The sequence below is a fragment of the Chrysemys picta genome, unplaced genomic scaffold, assembly GCF_011386835.1.
Source record: "Chrysemys picta bellii isolate R12L10 unplaced genomic scaffold, ASM1138683v2 scaf20, whole genome shotgun sequence".
In the NCBI taxonomy this organism is placed as follows: domain Eukaryota; kingdom Metazoa; phylum Chordata; order Testudines; family Emydidae; genus Chrysemys; species Chrysemys picta.
The window spans coordinates 250,564-260,752 of record NW_027052727.1 but is presented as its reverse complement, the minus strand read 5'-3'; positions in this window follow the sequence as shown (position 1 = coordinate 260,752).

Sequence of the window (10,189 nt, the reverse complement as noted above, 5' to 3'; positions counted from 1 at the left end):
CCAATCCACAGCTCAAGTTCTCAGACCCCTCTCCTCCAGCCCCACCCAGGTTGGGTAGGGAGGGGACTGTAGCGGGGGGGCAGGAGGGATTCTGGCAGCAGTGAAGTGGGATGTGGGGAGGTTGAGACCTTTCCCCAAGTCACCCCAGCCACTAATGCTGAAGCCGCAGGATGGCAGCCCTGGTGAATGGGACAGATCGTCAGCCCCTGCTGACTGGATTCTCCTGTTCTCTCCAGCAGGGCCGGCTTTAGGAAGGGCGGGGCCCAATTCAAACATTTTTGGCGAGGCCCCGGCAGGGATGACTAACAAAAAAAATAATGTGAAAAAAAGCCTTTCATTTCTTCCATGTATTATTTACTTTCCATAACTATATAAATAATAAAATTATATATTATGTACTTTGCATCATATATGCTGTTGATCGGTTATTAATGAGCTCCGTTTCACGTGTGTGGGTCCCCGCCACTCCCTGGGGGTGTGCTAGGGTGACCAGATGTCCTGATTTTATAGGGACAGCCCCGATTTTGGGGTCTTTTTCTTATAGGATCCTATTATCCCCCACCCCCTGTCCTGATTTTTCACACTTGCTGTCTGGTCACCCTAGTGGTGTGCACATGTGTGGGTCCCAGCTGCTCCCTGCCCCCCTCATTGAAGCAGGTGTGCAGGGTTACTGCCCTGGGAACTGCAGGGCACCAGTGGACATGGGACTGGCTGGAGGCAGGGCAGGGGCTCACTGGAGGTAGGGTCTGGCTGCAGGCAGGGCAAGGGGTGCGGGGCTGGCTGGAGACAGGGGTGTGTGGGGCTGGCTGGCTTTGGGCAGGGCCGCAGGGGGGTGCGGCAGGGTTTGCCTGGAGACAGGGCAGGGGGTGCGGCAGAGGCTGGCTGTGGGCAGGGGGTGCAGGGCTGGCTGAAGGCAGGGCAGGGGGGCGGGGCTGGTGCGGGCAGAACAGGGGGGGCGGGGCTGGAGGTAGGGCAGGGGTGCAGCAGGGGCTGGCTGCGGACAGGGGGTGCAGGGCTGGCTGGAGACGGGGCTGGCTGCGGGCAGGGCAGGGGGTGCGGGGCTGGTGCGGGACGGAGTGCAGCAGAGGCAGCTGGAGCCCCGGCCCTTTAAATAACCTCTGAGCCCCCCGCTATCCCAGGGCTCTGGGGGCTATTTAAAGGGCCCAGGGCTCCCCTGCTTCTACCGCCCCGGCCCTTTAAATAGCCGCGGGAGCCCTGGGAAAGCAGCGGGGCTCCAGTGGCTATTTAAAGGGCCGGGGCGGTAGAGGCAGCGGGAGCCCCGGACTTTTTAAATAGCCCCCAGAACCCCGCAGCCCTACCCCAGGGCTCCAGCAGTGGGGGTCTGGTAGCAATTTAAAGGGCCTGGGGCTCCGGCCCCTGCTGGGAGCCCTAGGTCCTTTAAATTGCCCCCTGGGGAAGCCAGGCCACCCTGGTACAGCGCACCGGCTCTTGCCGGTACACCATACCGGGGCTTGGGCCCGGGGCCCGATTCAGGGGAATTGGTTGAATTGGCCTAAAGCCGGCCCTGGTGGGGGGATGGCCACAGAGCCGCAGGGAGGGGAACCCTGAGGTGTGGGGGCTGGGTGGGTACTGGGAGTTCCTCCTGAAGGGACGGGGGTTGGCCAAGGTCACTCAGCCCCGGGGTGTGGGAGGGGGACTGGCTGAGGGCACTCAGAGCCCCAGGAAGTGCGGGAGGCTGAGGGGAGGGACTGGCCAGGGGCACTCAGAGCTCGGGGGGGTGCTGTCCGGTGGGGCACTCACAGCCCCAGGAGGTGGGTGGGGGAGGGGCACACAGGATTTCAGGAATTCCCTGGCAGTGAAGAGCTGCTGGCGGCAGGGAGGAGCCAGCCGTGACAATCCCCACTTGGGATCCCTGGCTGGGCTAGTGGCTATGGGGGCCCGTGGCCAAGCTGCAGCGGAAGGTGACCTGAAGGAAATGCCTCGGCCTCGGCCTCCGGCTAGGAAGGGCCTGGGCCAGACAATGACCCACCGCGCAGTGTCCCAGCTCCCTGCCCCACACCTGCGGGGCACGGCCCCTCCTCTGTAGGGAGGTTGGCATGTACCTTAGTGCTGCTTCCTCCATCTCCAAAGGCCTCTCCCAGCCAGTCTCTGGCAACCCCTGCCGTTCAGTACGCACATTACCCTGCTGTGCCATACCGGGGGGGGGGGAACCCTCGGGGATGGGGGGGCTGTCACACAGCTGGGCAATTTAACCCGGCTCGGCCGGGGGGACTGTCTCCCTGGAGCTGGGGTCTCAGCCCAGGTGTCTCTCTGCCCTTCCCCCCAGTCGCCCCCGGGCGAGGTGGGAGCTCCCTACGTTGCGTTCCAGCCCCACATTCACACCCACAAGTCCTGGTGGGTTCCAATCCCAGCTGAACACGCCCACCCGGCCTTAGTGCAGAGCAGAAGGGCCCAGCGCTGCCCCACAGACCCTCTGGCTCTCCGAGCCCGCTCTTACCCATCACCACAGCACGTCTGGCCCAGGCTGAACGCTGCTGCTCTGTGCAGAGAGGCTGGCACTTCTCGCTCCTGCCGTACGAGGGGCAGGTGCTGCTACCGACTGCTCCCCCTAACCCCGCCCTGCTGCGCTCTGGGGATGCTGCCCTGCTGTGGAGCTCTCAGGTGTCTTGAACTGGAATTTGTTTGGAGAGAAACTGCTAAGGAGCCTTATCAGCCCCGAGCAGAGAGTACCTGGGAGCCTGCCTGGGTCGGGCAGGTCTGGTACAGCCTCCCCCTAGATAAGGCTCTTCCCTGGACCTGCCACCCATTGGAATCTGGAACGATTCCCTCCGAGGTAACACCCAGGGCAGCCAGGGCAGGGCAGGGCACGGTCTGCTCCCCTGGAGCGTTAAGGCTTTCAGGTGTCAGCGGAGCAGGTTGTGGTTGTACGTTAAAGCAGCGAAGAAAGTTGGGGGGGGGCAGAGGAATTGAGTGCTGTGGCCCCCCCGTGCCTGGGGCCTATTTGAAAGGCAGCTGTCACACTGTCCCCTTTATCGGGAGTGCCCACTACACCCATCTCATGTAGTCCTCGGCACGAGGAGGGGGAGCATGTTCCCAGCTGAACGGCATTCGTCTAGGACTCACCGACCCCTATTCCAGGATGGGGGAGTGACCTGAGAGAGAGGTCACCATGTAGCCTGCAATTATCAGTGGCTTCTGGATTCCTCTGGGAAAGGGTTAACCAGGGGCTTAGTTTAGTCCACACTTGGCTTTCTCGGCAGTGCTGGACTCTGGTGGCAGGGATGGGTCCAGCTCGCACCCTTTCGCACCCTGGCAGGGAAAGTGCCCTAAAGGTTAGGATGTTCTCACAGGCTGTCGTAGTTACTGGGACCTTGTCAGGGAGGATTGGTGGCTTGTGGGGCATCGGATACCTCCCCTCCTACTAGAGCTGTGCAGTAACCAGAACATTACCCCCGCGAGGAGAGGGTTTCGGGGACCCTGGGATCTTGGGAGCCAGGGCTTCTCTCAGCAGCCTGGAAGCCCAGGCCCCCCATCAGCCTGTCAAGCAGGTGGGCAGGCGGGCGAGCTGGCAGGGAGCCAAGCAGCTTTCCGTGCGAAACCTGCCTGCTTTCTGTCGGAAGGTTTGTCCAAATCGACGTGTTCCCACGAAAGGTTTGGATTTCGACAAGCTGGCAATTTCTGATGGAAAAAACAGTTCCACTGGCAAATTCTGACCAGCACCTCTCCTGACCGCATAGCTCCCTGCATCTCTGCTGAGCGTGGAATCAGAATGGACTTGACACAGGTGGTTGTGCCCTGGGATGCCATCTCAGCCCAGCTCCCCCAGTGCTCCGGCGCTCACATTCTCCTAGTGGTGACGTCTGACCCTGGGGAGATGAAAGGCCTCTGCAGGTTGTTTCCTGCAGTGTGAGCTTTGGCTGCAGGCTTCTGTCCCCAGCCATGGCACGAAGGAATCTGTCTAGCCAGGCTGGGCGTCCTCCCTCATCTGTGGTCAGAGCTCACACGGGCCCTTCCAGTGACAAGGTGGCAGCATCTGGCCCTGGGAAAACAGACATCTGCTGTGTGCTCACCCCAGAGATTTCTTTCTTTCTGCAAACTGAAGAGGCCTCTTTCCTGTAGCCTCAGCAGAGGCTGCGAGGAGGCCAGCAGGCCCTGTGGCCCCCCGCAGACTGGGGGAGGCCCTGACCAGTAGCTCTAAAGGCCAGAAGACCCCACAGGACAGGTGGGGAACGGGACTGTGACGTTACGTTGCTGTTCCATGGTTCCTTTCTCCTCAGCTGAAGAAGAAACTGAGCCCTGAAGCAAGGCACCAGACTGGCTTGTCCGTGCAGTGACCCAGTATTCACCAGAGAGGGGAGAAGGAACAGTGAGGCTGGTGGGTTCCTTCTTCTAAAAAGAAAACAAATCAGAGCATGTTTTTACATCCGGCTTTTGACTCCCCGGCCAACGGGTGTGATCGTCCCAGGTAGAAAAGTCAGCCTGTAATGCCCGGCTCCTGCTGGCTGCTCCGATGCAGACTCCACTTCCCCTCTCCTCCCCGTAAGGCAGGGGAACTGCCAGCCACTGCCTGGTACTGTCTGCACCCAGCAGCAACACTCCTCTACCTCCCACTGCCCTCTCCTCTGCTGAGGTCCCCCGTGCCCTGCCCTGGCACCCTCTCTGCTATGGGATCAGACACGCGGGGAGAGCAGGGCAGGTCTGTGCCCTCAGCCCCGGGGCTCTCGCACAGAGCTCTGCCCTCAGGCCCAGCCCTGAACATCACGGCGTCAGAGGAGCTTCTCCCACTATCACGGCAGCTGCTCCTGTTGGTGCCCAAAGCCCGGGACCCGCACTCAGCCCCTGAAAGCAGGGCCGGCTCCAGGCACCAGCCGACCAAGCACGTGCTTGGGGCGGCACCTGGTAAGGGGCGGCCAATCTTGGGGTGGTGGGGATTTTTTTTGGGGGGGGGGGGAGTTTGGTCGCTGGGGGTGGGGTGGGTTGTTTTTGTTTCGTCGGCTGGGCGTGTAGGGGGCACTGGGGGGTGGGATTCGGCAGCAGTGCTCCGGGGGGGGGGGGTGGCGGCACGGCGGGGCGCTCCGCGGGGGCAGGGGCGCTCTTTGGCAGCATGGCTCGGCGGTGGGGTGTTTGGCGGCGCGGCGCTCGGTGGGAGATATGTGTGGCGGTGGGAGGGTTCAGCAGCACGGCGCGGCGCTCCGCGGGGGGGGGGTGTTCGGTGGCGCTCGGTGGGGGGGGGGTTCGACGGCACGGCATTTGGCAGCGCTCCGCGGGGGGGGGGGGTGTTCGGCTCCGCGGCGCTCCGCGGAGGTGGGGTGGCGTCGTGGTGCTGAGGGCGTGTGTTATGGCGGCGCTATGGAGGGCGGCACTCTTTTTTTTTGCTTGGGACGGCAAAAAAATTAGAGCCAGCCCTGCCTGAGAGTTGGGAACGTTGCAGCACGGCCCAGCCCCGGCTGCTGGGAGAGGAAGGCCACCCCACCTCCCTGGCTGGGAGAGCTGCCATGATCCCCCCATCTGCCAGCCCCAGTTGTTCCCTATGAATTTAAAGATGCGTTAGGCTCCTTGATTTCCTCGGCAGGACCAATGTTCTCATGAGTTTGTGCGCGCGTTCCCCTCCCTGACAAGCATGCAAAGCTGATCCGTCCACGGCCGAGTTCTCAGAACAGTAATGTTCTTCTCTCTCTATTGAGCCCTGATGTATTAGAAGGTAAAACTCCTGTGAAAGGTGCGCTAGTAATGTTCAAAGCTGGCCGGCAATGCAGGTACTGCCACCAGGCTGCACGGTGATTCATCTCAGAGACATCTCATTAATTTAGCAAATACTGCCTGAAAGGAAGAGAGCGCCGGCCACCCAAACTGTTCACACAAATAAAATCCGTATCAGACGCCGCTCACCTTTCCGAGGCGGCTTTGCCTTCCCCTCCCCTCTCCTCTGAAATGTGCGTGGATATAGGTGAGTAAGCAAAGGTGCACTCACACACAAACACACCGTGACACATCTATAATCATACAGTGCATCACTCTGTTCCTAGGATCTCAACAAAGTTCACCTCCGCTCATTAAAGGTGACATGCTAAACAATTGGGTTTGAGCTCTTATTTTTTTCTTCTTTATGGTGGATAAAGAAAGCATGAAAAGGCTTTTTTTTTTAATTGTTTCTTTCTTGTTTTTCACTTTAGACATACCCAGTCTTAGCTTCCCTGTTTCTGCTGGTGGGCTCCAGAGGGAGTTTTCTAATCCCTCAAACCAAAGGAGCATGACCACTGAATATTTAGCAAAGAGAGCTTTTCTCCCTACTGTGTGTTCGGCATTTGAGTGAAATGGGTGCCAACCAGAACAACCGACCTCCTCCCCATGCACCTGTTTCAAGCAGCCTGACCAAAACCCCCTTCCTTCCTCCCTTGATCACTCAGGTTTCATATCCTTGGTACTTGTGAGAAAGCTGTGCAAATCTGTGATCACACTGAGTGTGCTGTGCACGTTTTAGTATACTTCTCTGTCACCCTGTTTGGACTGTAAGTTCTCTGGGGCACAGACTGTGGGTGATAGTTTTGCTTCTCTGGCACAGTAGGACGCTATAACAAGAGACAGGTTTCAGTGTGGTAGCCATGTTAGTCTGTATCAGCAAAAACAACGAGGAGTCCTTGTGGCACCTTAGAGATTAACAAATATATTTGGGCATAAGCTTTCGTGGGCTAGAACCCACTTCATCAGATGACTTCATTAGACTGACCTCCCACTTGGTAAGACAACTCCCATCTTTTCATGTGCTGTGTATATACCTGTTAGTCTCTAAGGTGCCACTAAGGACCATCCCAAACCGCCCCACCATCCGCTCCAATGCAAGGCATTTCTTTACAGCGCCTTCTCTGATATACACACACAGCAACGTGTGTGTGTGTATTATTAAAAAGCCCTCTTGATCGGGCACACTTCTCACCCTTGGGAGAGGACAAGGGAACAAATATGTGATGGGTGTTAGTCATGTAGCGTAATGCACCACTGGAAGGTGCTGTGATACTGTGGTGGTGAACGTGGTATAATGACCTGCACAGAACAGAATAGCACGGCAGTGACACTTGAGGTATGTCTGTACAGCCCCAGCAAAAGTAGGGCCCAGCTGATAATGGTCTTTCAGCACTACCACGAGAGAAACGTTAAATAATAATAAACCGACCTCGTCAGCCCAGTAGTTCTGTTGTCACCCATAGAGCCAGCCACGAAAAAAGAAGGGTGGACAAGATCTGCATCTCTAATGTAAAAGCAAATCAAACCCCACAGGGCTTTAACAACAACTACCCTTTATTCATCAGAAAGAAGCCAAAAGGAACGTGCCCTGTATTTGGTTCCGAGCACAGGTCCCCGTTTGAAGGATGTGCTGACCTCAGGATAGCCGTATAGGTTTGGTTGAGGGCACAGGCCTGTGCGTCAGGACACCTGGGTTCTATTCCTGACCTGCTCTTTAGCTTTGGTCACTTCATTTCTCCGTGCCTCTGTTTCCCCACCCACTTTTTGTCTGTGTAGACTGTAGGCTCTCTGGGGTGGGGCCAATCTCTCATCATGTGTTTGGACAGCGCCTAGCACCAGGGGGCCCTGGTCTCGTTTGTGGCCCCTAAGCCCTACCGAAATGCATTACCTAGGGAGGTGGTGGAGTCTCCTTCCTTGGAGGTTTTTATGTCCCGGCTTGACAAAGCCCTGGCTGGGATGATTTAGTTGGGAATTGGTCCTGCTTTGAGCAGGGGGTTGGACTAGATACCTCCTGAGGTCCCTTCCAACCCTGAGATTCTATGATTCTATGATTCTATGACTGTCCTCTGCGCACAAACCCTAGCCTCTCCCCTGCCCCCCACATCTCCCTGAGCCTCCCTCCTGCCTCCCTTAGCCTCCTTCCTGTCCCCATCCCCCTGTACCCCCCTCAGCCTCCCTCGGCTCCCCACACCCCGGCCCCCTTAACCTTCCCCCACATTCTTCTGCCCCCTGCCCCCACATGCCCCTGCACCTCCCTCAGCCGCTCTTATATCCCACATGATCACCTCCAACCCCCTCAGTTTCCCCTCTGCCCCATCCCCATGCCCCCCTCAGCCTTCCCCCTGCCCCCCACACTCCCTGGCCCCCTCAGCCTTCTTCCTGCCCTCCACACCTACTACCCCTGTCAGCGTTCCCCCTGCACACTCTGTCTCCCTCATGCCCATATCCCTCTGTCCCCCTCAGCCTGCCCCCTATCCCTGGCCCCACACCCCCCTGCAACCCGCTCAGCCTTCCCCCCACATCCCCTCACAGTCCCCATGCGCTGTCCAGGCCCTGAACCATGGCCTCAGCCAGTCTGCCTGTGGGCTCGGCTTCAGCCTCCTGGAGCCCAGCGGGAGGTGGCAGCCAGCGTCAGGAGGGCAGCCTGCCTGCCACATGCAGACAGAGCGTGGGGACGGGGCGGCCCTCGTGCAGGCCTCAGCCCCGCTGGCAGCAGTGGGAGATGGCGCCATTTTGATGAAGGGACAATTGGCGCCTTTGGCCATGTTTCCATGGGACAGGTGAGAAGCCCCCACAATCCCGAGTCACAATCAGAGCGTGAGGGTGGCCGTGCTGCTGCCCCTGTTGTGCATGGGGTCGGCCCAGCACGCCCAACTGATGGGGGTGATCCTGTCACGGAGTGTGGGGGGACTCAGGGTCCTGCACCCCCGGCTTCCTGCGATTCACCATGACTCTCAGCCAGCCAGTAAAGCAGAAGGTTTATTTAGACGACAGGAACACAGTTCAAGACAGGTCCCGCAGGCACAGAAAACAGGACCCCCTCAGTTAGGTCCATCTTGGGGTCCTCGGGCACCCCAGCCCCCTTGGGAGGTCAGAGCCCTGTCTGCCTCCCAGCCATTCCACCAGCCAGCTCCTGAAACTCTCCCTTCAGCGACCCCTCCCACAGCCTTTGTTCAGTTTCCCGGGCAAAGGTGTCACCTGGCCTCTAACCCCTTCCTGGGTTCTCATGTTACATGCTCAGGTATTCTCCGGTCAGTCTCCCATCCCCCAATGCAGACTATCCCAGCCACACTCCCCTGTCAGCATTCAAAGACCACAGTAAGAACAGTCCCAGTTCGTCACAGATGCGTAGCCAGAATCAGCCAGAATCCACTGGAAGCTGCTTTACCAGTTTGTTGGGGCAGCCAGACTTATGGGGCCGGCTGCAGCTGGCATTCGGGGTGTGCGGGCAGGGGGAGGAGGCAGCATGAATTGCATGTGGGAGATTCATTCGTTGTTTGTGTGACAGCACAAACTCCCCCTCATCCCAAAACCTGGTCCCCAAATGAGCAGACTGGAGCACATCACACTAAGCAAACTGGTGCCACGTGCAACAAAATAAACAGGTCCCATCTCGTGTCCTTTGTTGCACATTTCGATGGCGTGTGCCAGGTGCTGGCAGGTTGCAGGGTCGAGAAGCGTGCATGCGGGTGAACCGCCTGGGTGCTCTTTTCCAGAACTATACGGACGTGGAGCTGTTCCCTCTAATGCACCAGTTCCTGCCCCCTGTATCCCAGCCAGAGAGCTGGGACACAGAGAGCAGCTGCCTTGACAGTCGCTGAATGAATCCAGTTTGATCCTCTTCCCTGTGGGACAGATGCAGCAGCAGCGCAGTCTCGCTCCAGCCCATCCCACTCAGGGATCTCCTCACCCGGCCCTGACCTGTCGGGACAATGGCGGGAGCCGGGGTTCAGTCTCTGTAACCCCACGTGCTAAGCAGGGGTTAGTGATACCAAATGGAACTGAAAGTCCGAGAGGGGTGGGGAGAGGGGTTCCCACCAGGTGTGTGGGTTTGGTGAAAGGCGCCTACAAAACGTTGGGTCTGCCCAGTGCTTAAAGACAGAGCTGACTGGACTCAGCTGGAAGTCCTGGTTTCTTCTCAGTGATCCCTAGAGCTGAAAACACTGTGAAGCCGGTTTGCCTGGGCACCATAGAGCCGGTGCTGTGGTGAAAGACAGTACAGCGGGGAGCAGCAGGGAGGTTCCCCCTAGCCAGGGAAGTCACTAAGAGCTGGACTCACTCCGGGCTGGAGGCCCCTCACAGCATGGCATCGCAGCTCCAGGCAGAGACAGCAGCATGGAGCAGCAGCGGTGCAGAGCAGAGGCAGAGGCATCCCTGGCCCACCCCTTCTCTCCCTGGGGCAGGAGGCGAACCCCCCCCCCCCCCGAATCCCGCCTGAACTCTCAAACTCTGCTGAGCTGGGCCCGTAAACTGGGTAAGGGGACAG